Source organism: Acanthopagrus latus, chromosome 14, assembly GCF_904848185.1.
Source record: "Acanthopagrus latus isolate v.2019 chromosome 14, fAcaLat1.1, whole genome shotgun sequence".
NCBI lineage: Eukaryota > Metazoa > Chordata > Actinopteri > Spariformes > Sparidae > Acanthopagrus > Acanthopagrus latus.
In genome coordinates, this window is record NC_051052.1 from 14900918 (window position 1) to 14917567 (window position 16650).

The 16650-nt window shown below is 45.6% G+C and overlaps 1 long non-coding RNA gene across 5 annotated transcripts in view; it reads right to left on the reverse strand.

The window, feature by feature from the left end:
- The window catches only part of LOC119032897, a 201555-nt gene that overhangs the window by 116479 nt on the left and 68426 nt on the right, over window positions 1-16650 (reverse strand). The window lies entirely within an intron of this gene.

Consider the following 16650-nt stretch of genomic DNA (forward strand, 5'->3'; position numbering starts at 1 on the left):
GAAGGAAGTGCGAGTGCTCGGAAAGATCTGAAAGTCACTAATAACACACACAGCGCCACAAACAGTGGCCTCGTCATAAATTGTAACCATGGAGAAGAAAAAAAACAATGCGAGGGATCGACCGGCAGGCTTTTTGAAGTCTTTCCCTCAAGGTTTCAGCGATTTACGAGGCCCCTAAGATTCATTTTGCAGTGAATTAATTACTCCGTATTGGATCGCCCGATCAATAAACAATGGGTGGTTATCAGGGGCGCAGCCTGGGAAACAGACACGGTAGCTCCGAGTTCGCTGGTCCGTGAACAACGAAGGCCGAGCGCCTGACGGCTGACAAAAATACTACAAACAAAAACATCTGCTATCATTCAATTCCCAGTTGGGGCGTTATCTTGACCTGACGAAAAGAGAAAATGAATAAATCATGCTCCATTAAATGTCATTAGGCCTGTTAGCAAAATCTAATTCTACTAAAGTTCAGCGCCGCTTTACAAATTGAATGTAATTGCCCAGAATGCAAATGGGCTGGGCTGCTGTGTTGCGCGAATGCAAGACCGAGCAAGAGGAGAGTGGGAGAGGGAAAGAGAGAGAAAGAAGAGCGAAAGAAAAACAAAAAAACGTGCGAGCGGAGGGAAACTTTTAAGCGGCGACATGATGGGCAACGCTTACAGTTTTCATTCAGAAGTCTGAGGGGCGACGGTGCCGGGGAATTGTCGATTGCTGAGGCTTTAAAAAACTGATTTCATTTGAGCAAACGAGCAAGAAAAAAAAAGAGGAGAGTTGGGGTAAGTGAGAGCTGCGCGGGAGTTTTACTGTTTGATAATTATCCCTTAAAGGCACGCTAAACTTTTCCTTAGCGATCTGTTTAAAACTCCTCGGAGGCAGGAGAGAGGTCGCCCCGGCTTCGGGGAGGAACTGGGGGTAGTAGAGAGAGGGAGAGATGAGATAAATGTGGAGAGGGAGGAAGGATCAGATAAGTGGACACTTGTTGTGCGACTGAGGATATGAAAAAAAAAGTGTGTGAGAGGTACAACAGGAAATAAAACAATATATCAAACGGTGGCGGATCTTAGAGGACAAGGCGTCGACGCGCTAAGTCACAGAAATGTATCGGCTCGTAATGGCTTCCATAAAAGTAAATGTTGGATTTTTGTGCCCGTCTTTTCATATTTTTATTTTTTTTGCTGGGGGGTGAGGCATCAAAGCATGCAACAATTTGGAAATGGATGACTGAAAACATTTGATAGGCCACTTTTCATTTCCCCGGCTCTCTTTACCACGCCGTCTGTCTCTTTTATAGATGGACGAGCAGCGCACAAACAGGCACGTCGCCACCGCCGCCGCCACCGCCGCCGCCATACACAGATAGATACTCTGCCTCGCACTCACAAACGTGTACACACACACACACGCTCACGCATAAATAGTAAGCCCAATCTGGGCGTGCAGATAGTGCGTCGACCGCCCGTCCCTCGGAAAATTCCGGCACGAACCGGCAATTTGAAAAAGCCTGACCTCGTGGCATGGCTGAGAGTAAAAATACATTCGACAAAAGGATAAACATTCAAATCCGAATGAAAACAAAAACACAGAAGAAGAAGTCAGAGAGAGTCACGTCTGTTTACGCCAAAACTCTCCCTGACTTCTCAGTGCGCTGCCCCTGCTCTCAAAACTGGAAAGCATCCAAAAGCTGTGAAAACACAAACTGAATATATACATATATTTTTTTTTTCCCGCTATATTCAGTCGAATCCACCAGCAGGCATAATATATCTCCTCCTGAGCTTAGAGGAATGTCACCTTAACCTGGAGCAACTGGTTTCATGTCACGCCACAGCTTTTCATCACAGTTGAAGCTGTGTACACATTTTTTTTCTCCCAAAATAAGCTAAATAAGAAAATGCCTTGATTTGTTGCTGTTGGCGTATTCAGCTCCGAGTTGGTAATACTCATTTATCTCAGGGGTGTAGTTCAAGCCCCGTGTAAACCCACGTTGCCTCCCTTGTGCACAGAGTCATCAGCTTAACTCCTTTATCAGCGGCATTAATCTTGGTGATACACTCTTTCTAATTAATGGAGGATTGCCCAGCGCCATAAATATGAGCGGAGGTGGGCTAAGGGAGACTCCCTGAACTGGTGCATACACAAACACTGACTAACAGAAACATGTGCTACCAACATTTGAGTACACCGTGCAGACCTTTTGATTATTAACGCCATTCAAGGCCCATTTTAAATCTAAACTGCCGACCGCCTTGTCCCCAAAACCCTTACGCGCTGCCCAGAGGTCAATCACCGGAGTACCTTTTTCATTGTTTGTGCTGAGTCGGTTGCGCTGAGGCCAGATTTGATGATGGTGCCGCTCCCAGTGTGAATACAAAACAGTCTGGAGTTATGGCAGGCAATTGCTGGTGGCTTTTAACAGAGCTTTAACTATTTCTGACATCCGCTGCAACTTTTATGCCCTTATATCCAAAGTGAAGGTGTTCCTCCGGGCTAACCCTCACCCACCCTTTATTACTCGCTATTTTTTGGGTGAGAGGAGGCAATGATTATTTTAAGATTTCTTTTCATGGACAGTTCACCCAAAACTCACAACAGACTAGTTAACTAAGCAGACGCTTTTGTCCAAAGCGACTTACAGTACAATTCATTCACTGATGGTGGTGGCTGCCATGCAAGGTGCCGACCAGCACACCAGGAGCAGTTTGGGGTTCAGTATCTTGGCCAAGGACACTTTGATGTGCAGACCAGGGGAATCGAACCAGCGACCTTCCAATAACAAGACACTGGTTCTACCCCTGAGCCGCTGCCCTCCCCATTACAGCTCAGACAAGGCTAGTGACATTGACGTTTTGAGAGCCTCTTGTCTGTCCCGTGAAACTCTGCAGCTTGCACCGAAACGCTCTAGATGGATAAACAGCACTAGAGGTGAATGGAAATATGTGTATTTTTGGGAGGTTGAACTGTTTCATTATGCCAGAGATCCAATTAGTGTCTCCCAGTTTGACACCCGTCTCGTCACGACCAGCGTGCTCACACATGTTAATTACGGTCCTTTTTAACAGGCGCGGTGGTTTCAGCTGCCTCATTACAGCAGCAACATGCAGCTAACAATCAGGGGGCTTGATTTGGCAGAATCTCAGAATCACCCACTCAACCCCACCCACTGCCACTACCTCTCAGAAGCACCTGTTCTCTCTCACTCCTTCCGGCCCGCAGTCCGTGGGGTAGCAACTAGGTAAAGAATGACCCTCTAGCAAAAGCTGATCGATGAGGAAACGATAGAATTGAGTGGGCCACCACTTAGAAAACACAAAATGCTGCCTCCAGGTCATCTTGAACTTTTCACATAAGAGACTTGGCTATCCATGGTAACAGCACTGCCGTCTAGTTGGCTGGATCGCTTTGTTGGCATTGTGCAGATCTACTTGTTAATGAGGTTCTGTAAATTGCGGAAACAGAAGTCAGGGGACATTAAAATATCGTAACGTCTACAGTTTAGCTGAAAAGTACATTGTAGATGTACTCAAAAACACTTGATATATTCTGTTACACTGGCACATCTCGGTAATCTAAAAAAAAAAAAGAGAGAGAGAGAACAACAACAGATGAGTGCGATCAAGCTGTGCTGATAGCTGTGCCCCCATATTGGCAGGGAACACTTGCAACATCAGCAAAACTCTGTGAGAGTAGAGAGAGACAGAGAGAGAGAGAGAGAAAGCAGAGGGGCGCTGGGGAGAAAACATGTCGGGGAAGCAGAGGCAACAATGACAGACTTTAATAAAAGGGACAAACAGGATGTAAAAGAAAAGACGAGAACATATGTGGATGTTGGCAGGAGGGAACAGGAACGCGAGTGATACCATCGGGAAGGGATGGGATATGAGGTCACACAGGAGAGGAGTAAAAGAAGTTGGGATGTAGAACTACAACTCAGATGGGATAAAGGATTGGATGGAGAGAGTGTTCAGAGTTCAAATAAGATGAAAGAAAATTTGAAAACTATATTGAGGTTAAAAAAGGTAGAATTAAATTATACAGTGTTGAGCCCACAAGCTAGCTGCCCGGACGCCACGTAATTCTTGACTATTCCATGCCTGCCATTACAGCTACAAAAAAGCACTTTGATTCAAGGTGTGAACATTGGACTGGTCTATTGAAAACGGGTGGTTACAGTTGTTACCGGAGTGAATTGGATGTAAGAGGACGGAGTCTCTGGAGAAGAAACATCCAGACCTGAAATGGTTCATCATGCGAGATTAGATGGCAAAGCAAATTAGACAGGACGCGTTTATTTCAAAAAGGAATGGATGGAAGTAGAGAGCACGTCCCCAACACATTTAAGAGAAAAGCTTGATTGAAGATTTGAAGATAGAGGCTGCTCCCCTCTGACCTGGACCGAGCGATGCGCCTCTTTTCAGGTGACAGAACTGTGATCTCAGACTCGCGGGGAGCTTGTTCTAATGCTGACTGCACCCCGCTCTGTAAACCACCCAGAGCCAGATCACCATGTTTGAAGGTGACAATCTGACGGAGCCAGAAAGGACAGCATCGAACAAACAACAGAGACGCCGCCTTAATGTCATCCAACTGGACACTGTCCAGTCAATCTGGGAGACGCTAATTGGATCTCTGGCATAATGAAACAGTTCAACACCAAAATCAAAAATATGCATATTTCCATTCACCTCTAGTGCTGTTTATCCATCTAGAGCGTTTCGGTGCCAGCGGCAGAGATTTAAGGGACGGACAAGATGCTCTGGCTTGTGACGTTACGTATGAAAATGGCAACATGGAATGGCTCCATACCACTTTTTAAGCTGAAATCTTTACTGTAGTTGCAAAGCTAAAAGCCACGTACGAGGAAGGAACTTGCCCACATGTTGATAGAGTGGATAACGTCCGGTCAAATCAATGTGTGATCTCATGGACCCTCACATCAACTCATCTCTCCATGTTATCTCACGTGCAGGTGAGCGCTAGAAAAAGTTCAGAAGACGCAAACTTTTCCACTTGCCAGACAATAAAAAAACATGATGCGGAGATCAAATTGGATGGAAAAGAAAAAATGGCGGAATTGGACCGCAAATGAATTCTTTAGAATGTTTCTGACTAAACGCTCAATTACGGACGGTGACGGAGGGAAAAAAAAGGGGGGAAGGAAGGGAAGGAGAGTAATGACAGAGGAGAGAAAGTCCTCGAGCACTGAGGGGAAGGTCAGAGAAACGCAGGCAGATGTTACAAGTGCGTCCCAGAAGTATTCTCTCTGCTGCAGTGTGTGATTTTCTGCGAGGGGGGAGAGAGGAGGAGGAAGCGCAACAGTAACAGACAGGAAGAAAATACTCGGATGGAGGCAGAGCGCAGCCATCAATTAAGCGCATGCATTTATGCTAATTCGGAGCTACAAACACATTTGCATGCGTGTTTACATTGCGCGGGCTCAAACACGGGTTATTCACACAAACGCAGGCACAAAAAGCGGTCTGATTTGCATTGCATAATGTTTCAAGTCACAACTCCGCTTGCTGTATTCCTGGCTCAGTCAAGGAGGTGTTTGTTGCTGTGCCCCCCCACCCCCCCACCCCACTGCTGCTCATAACACACAAAGAGTCTCTCACTGCTTCCAGACTGCCACAGCAACGTACATAGACACACTCTCTCTCTCTCACACACACACACACACACACACACACACACACCTGCAATAGCTATGTCAGTCCACCCAAGGACACTCAGCATGTCAGCTCTGATTAAGCCTGCACTCAGCCTGTAGAATAGAGCTCCTGGGCAGGGTGGCGGGGCGGAGAGGCGACTTGTGTCCAGTAATAAATCGCCACAGGCAGCCGGGCTCTTCGGAGCTGTGGCCCAGCCGACCCCCAACAGATGCCGGCTGGTTTTGGCCTGCCAGTTGCGTTCCCCCGGCCTGTGGGCCAGCACCATCATGAGCGATGGCCGCGGTCCAAAGCGGGGGTCCGCCGCCGCAGGCGCAGGTGTAGACATCGTTAACATCCAATAAGAGGAGAGCGGAGCCCTGCGGGTGGGGCAAAGTGATATTGATGGAGGCTCATCCACAGTTGCCTGGTTCGCCGAGTAAATATGAGAATAAATATGGCCTTTTGCACGGCACGCACCTTTCATTAATATTAACCAACAGCCTGAATGGTGCATAAGAGTGTCCCATTAACGGCGGTCACTGTGGTTTTGACAACCTCCATCTGTTTGCGGTTTTATTTGTGGCTGCTTTATGACTGTTTCACTCCTCTCTCCCCCTGTCCTCGCTGGAATGACGTAGCCTGTATAAGCAAAGCATGGTCCAATATATATTTACTGCTGCCAAATCAGCAAAGTCAATTATGTTTGGTTGTTTGTTTGGAAGTTAGAAGATTATGTGACCGTTTGCCAAGCTAGAGACATGATCAGCTGCAAATTAATCCTGTGAGGATTCATATTGGTTTGGCACAGGGTTTTTCCCTCTCCATTGTGCCGGTATTGCCAGGAAATTGAGTAGTCGTGTGAAAAACAAGAGCATCTGAGACAAAACAGCGAAGGATAAACAAGGATGGATATGAACTAAATGATTTGGTGGCTGGCCAGCTATCCAACGTTTTTTTTTTCTAGGCGTCTAACCTTGTCCAACATTAACCCAATTCTACAAATGCAGTCTCTTCCTTGTGTTTAAATAATCCTCATGTCAGATGGTCCAGTCTGACACTAAGCCTCCCTGTGCTGCTGCCCAGTTCTCCACCAAGGCCAAACCCCAAGGCCGGTGACAGACAAGCTGGGCGCCTCATAGGTTAAGACTCCGTATTCTTCAGTTTCCCGGAATTCATTCGCGTTCTGCACAATTTGCGCTCGGGGACTTCAGGTTATCTGGTTAGCACTGACATGCCCAGAGGCCAAACACCCCCCACAGATGAGAACTAGATGTGGAATCAGCCAAGCAGGAGTGGATCTATTCTCCTCAGGGCAGAACATTCACCTCCCTGCAGATTTTCCTCAATCATCATGATGATCCACACCAGCTGTCTATCTGTGCCTCAACACAAGCCTCATGTGGAGCTCAGGACTCTCCCATGTGCTGTTTGAGTCCATTGAGGGGATTTCCCAGTGTTCCCAATCTGCAGTGTTTGAAGATAGCACTGTAGTTAAAACTGACTCCAGTTCACTGGCTGAGTGATGTAAGTGCCCTGATGGTCCACTCTGGCCGTCTGCTTGTTTTAGAACTAACTTGGGAATTTGCTTTGGCCCAGCACCTTGTTTGTACAGTATAAGAACATCCCATTTTCGTTTTCTTCCTTGTGTGCAAAGGTCTCTGAGTTTTCCATTTCGTCTTCAGATAGCTTGACCTGGCTCATCCTGGCCCTGTAAAGCCCAAAGTGACCTTGTGGTGTCGGGCAGATCAAATTCACCTGAATTTTGGGTCCAGGGTGGCGCAGCACACTGATCCTTTTATAAATCAGTGCCTCATTCTGCGGTAGGTGGTGGGGGTCTGGATTGTTTGTGTCTGCTGTGTGCTCGCGCATGTGGCATATCCAATTGTTGTGAGATGCTCACAGCGGGAGTATGATTATGGGCTCATAGCAAAATGGTCATCGGCTGTGTTCTGGCATATTTCTGCACCTATGGGTCAGCAGGCTTCTTGGGTCATCCAGGTGTGGATCAGAGTGAGGCAACACGGTACCACTCTCTCCTACCTGTGGCTATGCTGTTAGGTTGCTGTGGGTGGAGGACAATTTAACCTCTGACTGGCTTCCAGCCACTGAGCTCGGTGGAAGCAGGAAAATCAGCCCGCTGGAGCGAAGAGCACATTACAGGTGCAGAGGGGTCTTTAGTTGTGGGTCCTCTTGTTTCAATCCATTATTTTGACATGTTAGTGTTACAACAAGGAGTGAAAGTATACAACTATGCCCCGGTGAGCCTATAGAGAAGGACTATCCTAGCACAATTGTTTCTCTTAACAATACAGTACAATTGGTGTTTGCTTTTGGGCTGTGGTCCAATGTTGTGTTTAAGTTTTGGCCATCCAAAGGAAAAAAAGTTTAGGCACCCCTGCTACAGAGCCTGTTACAAGGGGAGCCCTGTGTGGACAAATTTAAAACTTGCCTGCCTCTGTGTCTGCATTTGGGTCCTATTTTTGAACTTTGACACATATTTGTTGTAGCTATCAAAACATGGCCTATCAGCACACCTCTTTCCTATAATAACAGATACATTTTTCACCAAACTGCTCTTGTTCTTCTGATTCCCCCACCAGTCAAAAATGTGTCCTCTTGTTCTGGAAATTGAATGTTTGAGCTCCTGAGTTTTACTTGATGATGTTTTGTTTGTATTTATTGCTCAATGTGTCAATTTCAGTACATACACTAAGTACGGATTTTGCAGTAGGAGACACATTGTGTGTATTTGCATATTCATTTTAAATATGGTAGAAGGAGTAGGTGCCATTTTAAGGCTTTTAATTTGGTAACTATACTGTTTTCCTGCAAAAAACTACATCAAACACACTTAAGAAATGCTTGTATATATCTTGATAAATGTCTGACGGGATCTTTAAAATGAAGCAGTATGCTGAAGAAAACATTATGATTGTTCAATCCGTGCACATGTACTCTGTCATACATATACGCTGACAGTCTGGGTGCTCTTATCTTCCCCATCCCTGTATTTTTCTATTCATTAGGGCTTGTACACAAAGACATCGCTGCCATCTTTTCCTCCCCCGAGCAGATTCTTTCATCCCTCCTGCAGCGGAGAGTGGCGGCACGCTGAGCCCCCGTCGAGTCTGGCAACAACTTGTTAAGTTTGCTTCAAGGTTCAACCGCAGTGCTCATTAGCCATTCGCCATCACCTAGTGGCCTCACTTCACTGTGCATATTGATGCTACATGACGGAGGTTGCCGTTTGATTTCTCCCCGATTCGATTCCGCTGTTTTGGGACTCACTTAGCTCTTGCCATGTCGACACTCCGGCGCTTAATGAGCAAACATGAGCCACAATTCAAGCACCCGTAAACCTCGTTGAAAGGACACAGGGAAGACGCAGTGCCTGGAGGACTGTCCTTAACACCTCAAGCGTTCTGCATAATTAGTTTTTCGAGGTGGGATAAATAATTTAAGACTCTGACGTCGAATTATGAAACATTCGGTCACACATGATGTGCAGGAAAGCCCATGCACAAACATGTATTCATTACATTTCAGTGGGGGGACATGTCAACAAAAGCTTTCATTGCCACGCTATGCTTAGGATGAATGTGAACAGACGCTGACGTGTGTGCTACTTGGTGTACACACGCGCATTAATTATTTTGGAGGAGCTAATCCAGGATGGCTTTTTAATTAAACGGATTATTAAAAAGGCACCGTAATGATATAAGACACGAGGAACTGTCACCGACTTGATTTATTTGTAATGAATCAATATTTGGTAGCCTTCTCCTGGCGTGCAGCCACTGCCCACATTACTGTATGTTGCAGCCCGTGGCAGTCTGTAGGCTGCATCCCTGATGTTCACAGTCCAGGGTCAATTCGGCTGCTAACAGAGACATTTTCCGTAAACAGATAAAACATTGCACCTTCACATCCGCCGTATCTGCTGTAACATATGATTATGTCCTTCACACATCCTGATCAATTTGTCTCATTCAAGTTAAATAAGAGCAGCAGTATATGGATGTGTTCTGGAGGGCCTGATAAATCACTGGTTAGAATTTCATGAGCATCTGCATTTTTCTGTGCGAGTTTGGAGGTGGTGAGGCTGGCAGGCACACGCTGAGAAGGATGAGTAATGGCGCCAAATTGAGAGGCGGAGGAAGTAAACACACTGGGCTGTTGTTTCTATTGGACGTTTCACCCTGGGGCTGTCATCACAGCAACCCTTTCTCCGAAAATTTATGATGCTGCTGCTTGTACCTCCCGCTGAAAAAGTCAAGTAATTCTAAAGCAAGGGGCCAAAGAAACTGCTCTTTGCATCCCTTAACTTCTATTTTCCTTTCCTCTCGCTCTCGCTCTCTCATTCGTTTCTCCCCTCCTGCCTGGCCAGGTATGGGCTAAGTGGATGCTGACAATTGAAACAGATTGTTTGGTGCTGCACACAGAACCACAGGGCGCCGTGCTCCATACAAAGGCCAGCAGAGATGAACACACAGTCCCATCTTCACAACTCCCTTAATGCGTGTGATGCATGAGCTTACCATCTCGAACACTGCACTCTAAAAGCCGGAAGACAGAGTCCAGCCCCTTTATTTTCTGGCCCCTCTTATACTGCTAGGTCAAGCGACAGGGCTGGCCCATGGCCCAAGTCTCTGGGATGAAGCTAAGCCTGGGCATATCCCCAGCCAGGCCGCCTGCCAGCAGGACCCGCAATCCCTAGCAATGGATGGAGAGCTTTCTCCCTCCAACTCTGTCCCTACCATATTTTTTTTTCTTGGATTTAAAGGTTATCTGCAACCATCCTGTCTGGGGCCTCTGGCGAGAGTTGGAGAGAGCAGCCGGCCCGCCACAGGTGTGAGCGCCTCTGATAAGCAAAGGGAGGCTCGGAGAGGAGGCAGTGGGTGAGGGGCAGGGTGGTAGGTGGCAAAGAGATATGGAGGTCCATTGTGGCTTGAGACTGACCTTCATTCACATTATTGTACACAGATGGAATCCTCCGAGGAGCAGAAAACAAAAAAGGACTCCTTCGCATCTCAAAAAGCTATAATCTGCCCCATTCAGCGAGGCAGATTTTTCTTTTTCGGAGAGCGACAAAGTGACGCAGAAACAGAGACGGACCAAGGGTGGAGTGGTAATGGTGCTGTTTGAGGCTGTACATGTAGCACAGAATAAAGTATTTATCACGTAGCATTTTAGAGCGCGGCGAACATGAACTTGGGCTCAAACTGTTTTTGTCAAATAGCTGTACAAATGTGAAGGATTAGGATCAGGGGATGTAATCTGTTCTTCCCGCTTCACAGAGTGAAAACACAGCCAGGGCTGGGACACGGCGGCCAATCCCAGGGCTCACTAGCTCACTTTCAGTGTGTGTAGCGCCTCCATTAATAACTAATAGGTGGAACATTAGGGGGAAATGGTGAGTATATCTTGAGGGCTTTCATTAGGCTGGCGTACAGCATCTCCTTATCTTACTGTAGGACAAGAGAGGGAGAGAGACAGGATGCGTCGTCCTCTCTTTGACTTTCTTCTTCCATTAAGTGCCCTGGGAGGATAATTCAAGTGCTACTAAAAGTGCACATGAACAGCACGGATATGTGCAGGCTGCTGAGCATAAGCACATGTGCAGGCCTTCAACCAGGCATGAGTGTACCCACTGAGTACCATTTGCTGTTCTTTATGTACAGTACATGTGATCATATGGGATTCCATGTGCCTATATTGAAAAACATGCACCTGCCGACATGCATTGTACATACAAATATCTGTACAAACTTTCACCACTAGGTGGTGCTTGAGATTCAGTCACTCCCAGCAGAGTAGCATAGCAGTTCGGTGTGCACATTACTAAAATCCAGCAATTCTCAACAAAAGATATGGAAGCCCTCCCCCCTGTGGCACTAAGCTAACTGGCTATCACTGGACTTCTGCTAGCTTGGTGCATGCTGCTAGCTCTCTCCACCTGCACCTGAAATGCTGTCATTTGGCATTAAGGCCCGACCTGCACAACCCAACTCTAAAACATACCAATGCATCATCTGCATATATGAAAACTAGTGAGATCATTTAATTTCATTGTACATGTGTATAGTGACAATAAAGGCATATGCTATTCTATTCTATTCTATTCTATTCTATTCTATATTGTGTTTTGCCACAGTGATAGTGATTATTGTAATTCAAAAGAGCAGCTATATTGAGTTTGTAATTTCAAATTTGAGTGCGGACATGTTGGACTCATCTTGTGGACATCAACAGAAGATGCTAGTTATTATAGAGGCCACCTTATTGTGCATTATGCAATTTAACATGGTGCTGCTCAACAGAACTGTCCTCTCACACATGTTCAAAAAAGAAATAACTATGCTAACACAAGTTCAAATCCATATTTTGCTCACGGCAAACAAGTTTTCACTTCAGTAACTTGCAATATGTTATTTGTTATCCTCTTCGAGTTCTTGCTGTTTCCAGTTCCATGCTATTTAGAGATAATTCAAAACTCTTGAATACCAAGAGGGAGAGCTGAAGAATGAATGCCGCAAAGAAATGAATGGAAGTAGCAAAAAATTTGTGCCACAATTATGTACCATTTACATAAGTAGATGAGTCGTTAGAAAGGAGGAGCTTTTCATTTGCATGAAAATACAAATGTTTCCCAAAAAAACCCACATCATCTCTAAGGGAATGTAGCACAAGAGGTGAGAGTTCTACATGACAGGGAAGGAAAAAAAATGATTGTCAACACTTCGGTTACACTGAGCGGAGAATTTATGAGGCATCGGGAGAGCCACGACCGCCTTTTTGGTAGCGGCTGGGCATAATTATCCTAATAACTAATGATGATTCATGGATTGTTTTTCAGAGATCAGTGATGCACAAAGATTGTATTGTGATCGGGGAGGGGAGTCGCCCGTGCGCACTCAACTACAGTGCACCCATTTTAGAGTCGTAGCACTTACAGTAGACCGAACACATATGTATGCACGCACATGCACAGAGAGAGCCACTCTTCTATATCTCTGGCTAATTTCAGACTCTGGCTACACAAACATCATTAATCAAGCTGACTAAGATTAGTCACTGGCAAGCTCCCCTACCTGTTTATTATAATTAAATCGATGTTCGTGTCATTGCAGGCGTGGACCCCATCTACGGCAGGGGCGACTGCGCTCACCACAAAAAGACGGTCTGAAAAAACAAAGCAATGCGAGGGAAAACCAGAAAACACGGAGGAGAAGTAAGTGAAGGAGGTGAAGTGAAGGCATGGGCAGAATTGGATACAAGTTAAGGCCCGGAGATTGGAGACAGAGGCGAGAGGCGCCTTTTGTTGTTCTGTACTTTAAAAGATAACCTCTGCTACATCGGCAAGAAGGGTTCACGTAGAACAGTTCCTATTCAATGCAGTTCAGATTGTATAACCTACCCATTCACAGTCTCACAGCACAGCAGAAAACATCTCACAGAAGAGAGCAGACCTGATGGAAAAGCAAGCTGGGGGCCCAAACAAACAAAAAAAACCCTCCTTTCAGGAGCTTAGCTACGAAAAAAGGCAGACCAGACACATTTAAGCAAACACTCCCTTGTGTGAGTTCTACAAGCCAAGTGAAACCTTAGTCTGTGTATTTTCTCTCTCAGTATTTTCTTTCTCACATTGTGTCTGGGGTCCTGTCTGTGACAGTCAGGAAATAAAACTGTACAGAACATTGACTTTGCTCAAGAAACCACTGTGTGCTCCGTGTTATACGAGATCCAATATACACCCCTCTTTACATATTCAAGAGACATGGTGAGAGAAGCCGGGTGAGTGGGCAGGCATGCAGGAAGGCAGATATTTGATTTGTGCCATATATTGAGGGGAGCACACCAGAGATAAAGGGAGGGGAGCCACTAAAACTTTTTTTTTCCTTTTTGCAGATAACGTGACGTGGTAATGGCTCATAAAGGGAAAGTAAATTGGGAGATGGAGGTTTACGAGCTCAGTGGATTGGGCAGTGGAGGGCCAGGGGAGGCAGCGGCAGCAGGATGGAGGTGCAGCGGGACTCATATCTGGGAGGCACATACGGATACCAAGCCTGCCATTAAGACTTTTTGTCAGGGGGGTGGAAACACGTTTCAGCCATAAAGTGCCTTTTCTGTCAGGGTGTTTGATAATCTGCCTTGAATGTTTCATATTCAAGCAAATCTGCTCATGTTACTGATTGAATGGTGATAAAACATGCTTTTATTTGTCAAAAAACTCCTCACATTTCACAGCAGATGCTATTATACCTCTATGCTGGAGATCCTGAGGTGGGAGCCGTTTGAATAACAGCTCATTTGAGCAGATTTGAGCTTCTATGCCTGCCCTGGAGCCTACAACAGCCAAAAATGACGGTGTAGACAAGTGAACGAGATGACTGATGCAGCATTTAACCAATGAGACATCAAATCCAGTGAAATATCATTTATTACCCTTTTTAAAGCAATAAACCTAGAAATGATGCAAGTTCACGTTGTCTAATGCTCTTTTTAAATTGGCCTTTCCACCTAAGAGAACTAGTTTGCTGCCGTTACATATATTTACACAAAGTAAATAAAGATATAAAGAACTATGATGAGTTTTTGTCTCCATTTGTCTCAGGCAGGGGTATTTTCTTAAGGTCATGGCGTTTTCTTGCCAGGCGCATGAATATTTCCTCAGATAAACAAGTGTTAATTAGTAATTTTCAGTGATATTGTTATTAAAACTTGAATTTGGACCTATGAGGCTAGGTAATGTGGACCCATTGTGTTTTCTAGCAAATCAGGGCAGTTACAGGTCATCAGAAACACACTCTGGGATCAACTGGGAAAAGGTATTTTAGGATAGTTTTATAGGTATTTTTTTTAAATGTGCAGTTTTTGGAGAATGAGCTCACACATATAAAACTATGTCAGTTACTGCTTCAACAAGAACCGACCACATCTACTGAAACTAGATATACTGCAGAATCGGACTGCAGATAAGGTGGCTGGAGTGAGTGGCACTTGAATGGAGGAAAGCGAGAGGTGAACCGACAGCGCGGTGAATAAAACATGAGGAGCCCTCGATAGGGCCGCGCCGACCAAAATGAGACAGCTACGTCTTTGTACTGCATCAACCCTTGACCTCGTCTTCAAATTGGTTGACATCACACACTCCACACACATCCACACACCTGGCCGCGGCCTGCAAGTGTAGCGAGGCGAGTGATTAGGCAGGATCCCATATACATTGCTTGTGTGATTTCTCGAAATCACGACCACATTCCCCGTCAACTGTTGCTGTTGACGAGGATGTAGCTGCTCGTCCTCCCTCTGGGGAGCCGGTGTGTGTGCGGTACTTTGAAAAATAAGAATACGAACTCAGCTGGTTCTATTCGCTAACTGTAATAGTTTCTGTCTTATGCTGTTAAGCAATCCAGTTGATGTCTTGAGGAATGCAAATGCAGTCCAACGGCCGGCCAGTCAGCCAGCTCTCTTTCTGATGTTCTCATTCGCTCACAGTAATTATACCAATTTCTCAAAATTAATGTGGTAATGATTTATTGATGCCAACACGCTCCATTTTAAACGTCTCCAATGACAAATTCAGATGTCATTAACAAGCAGACATCCAGGTGGATTACGGGCAGAAAGTAGTTTCCCACCTCCACAGAGAAACATGTCTCATCTCATTTTAGGAATGGCGCCGCCAGTTCGGCTAGGCAACTGGTGACACATCTGGGAGAGGCATTTGGTGGTCTAAAACCTCCCCAGGCAAACAGGAGATGCTGCAACTCTGACAATAAGTACATTATGAAGCAAATACATGAAAACAACTGGCCCCTGTATAGTTTATTCTGGGTTATTGAACTAAGTGTCACCATTTCCGTTCTGCAGGTACGGCTCAGATTCATTCTGCGGAGAAATAAAAACAGGGATCGTCCCGAGGTAACGGACCCCCCGCGGACTGCCGAGAGAGCTCACAGGAGAATATGCTTTCTGCTTTCAATTAAATGCTGCCAAGTGGAGCTTCGCGTGCAGATTCCAAGCTCTGGGCGTCGTAAGCAGGCCGTTGGCAGGCTGCTCAGCTGCACCCAGCCCATGATCAAGAGGCCAAGCTCTGCCATAAAATACCAACAGAAGCAGGCTTGGCTAGCGCTCCCAAATCTAACTCTAGGAAGCGGAAAGCGTGCCCAAGGCTGTAAGAGTTACAGGCTACTCTCATTGCCAGCATCCGTGGCTGCTGTATGGGAGAGTTAATCAGATGCCGCTTCGGAGGGGGATGATGAGTCATGTGCTTTGCGGGTGTTTGAAGAGGGATGTTCTCGGGTCAAAGTAGGTCATGGGGTAAATGGCTGTGTGTTTTATCTTATGGGTATTAGGAGTGGATCCCTTATGTAGCTATATGCTCGTGGGTTGCTGATGTCAGCTCATTAGTGGCGTTACCTTCGCAAAGTCATCAGTCCATGTGGGCGCAGTGGTGCTCGGGTGTTAATTCAAAGCTGAAGTGCTAAAGTGTAGCTACAAGTCTGCCGACGGACTTTCTGAATCGTAGCAATGTCACAATCATTGAAAGCAGGCAGGGCTGGATTTAGTGGAATACTGGTATCTGGTCAACAAACCAAATTACTTGACTGCCACACGTTTATTGTGATGCTCATGGATTAAGTTGGTTATTTTTGCTGCAAAAGATGTAGAATTTCCTCCCATTGCTCTGTGGTTGGCTAAAAGTGTCCCCCCACAACTTTTTATGATAATCGAAATAAACAAAAGTATGTGATTCATATGGAATGGCCATTTTTCAGCCACCAGATCTCATTCAAAATGAACACTTTTCCGAGATTTTGGGCTGACAAGTAAATGAGGACTCTTTAGCTCTATCACCAAGACAACTCGTGAAAATTTCTTGTGAAAAACTGTTTATTCCTCCAGTGGGGTTACACACTCTTAGAATTAGTGCTTAAAGGTCCCGTATTATACTGTTTTTCATCAATTTCACACATCTGTCAGAGGTCCATCAACT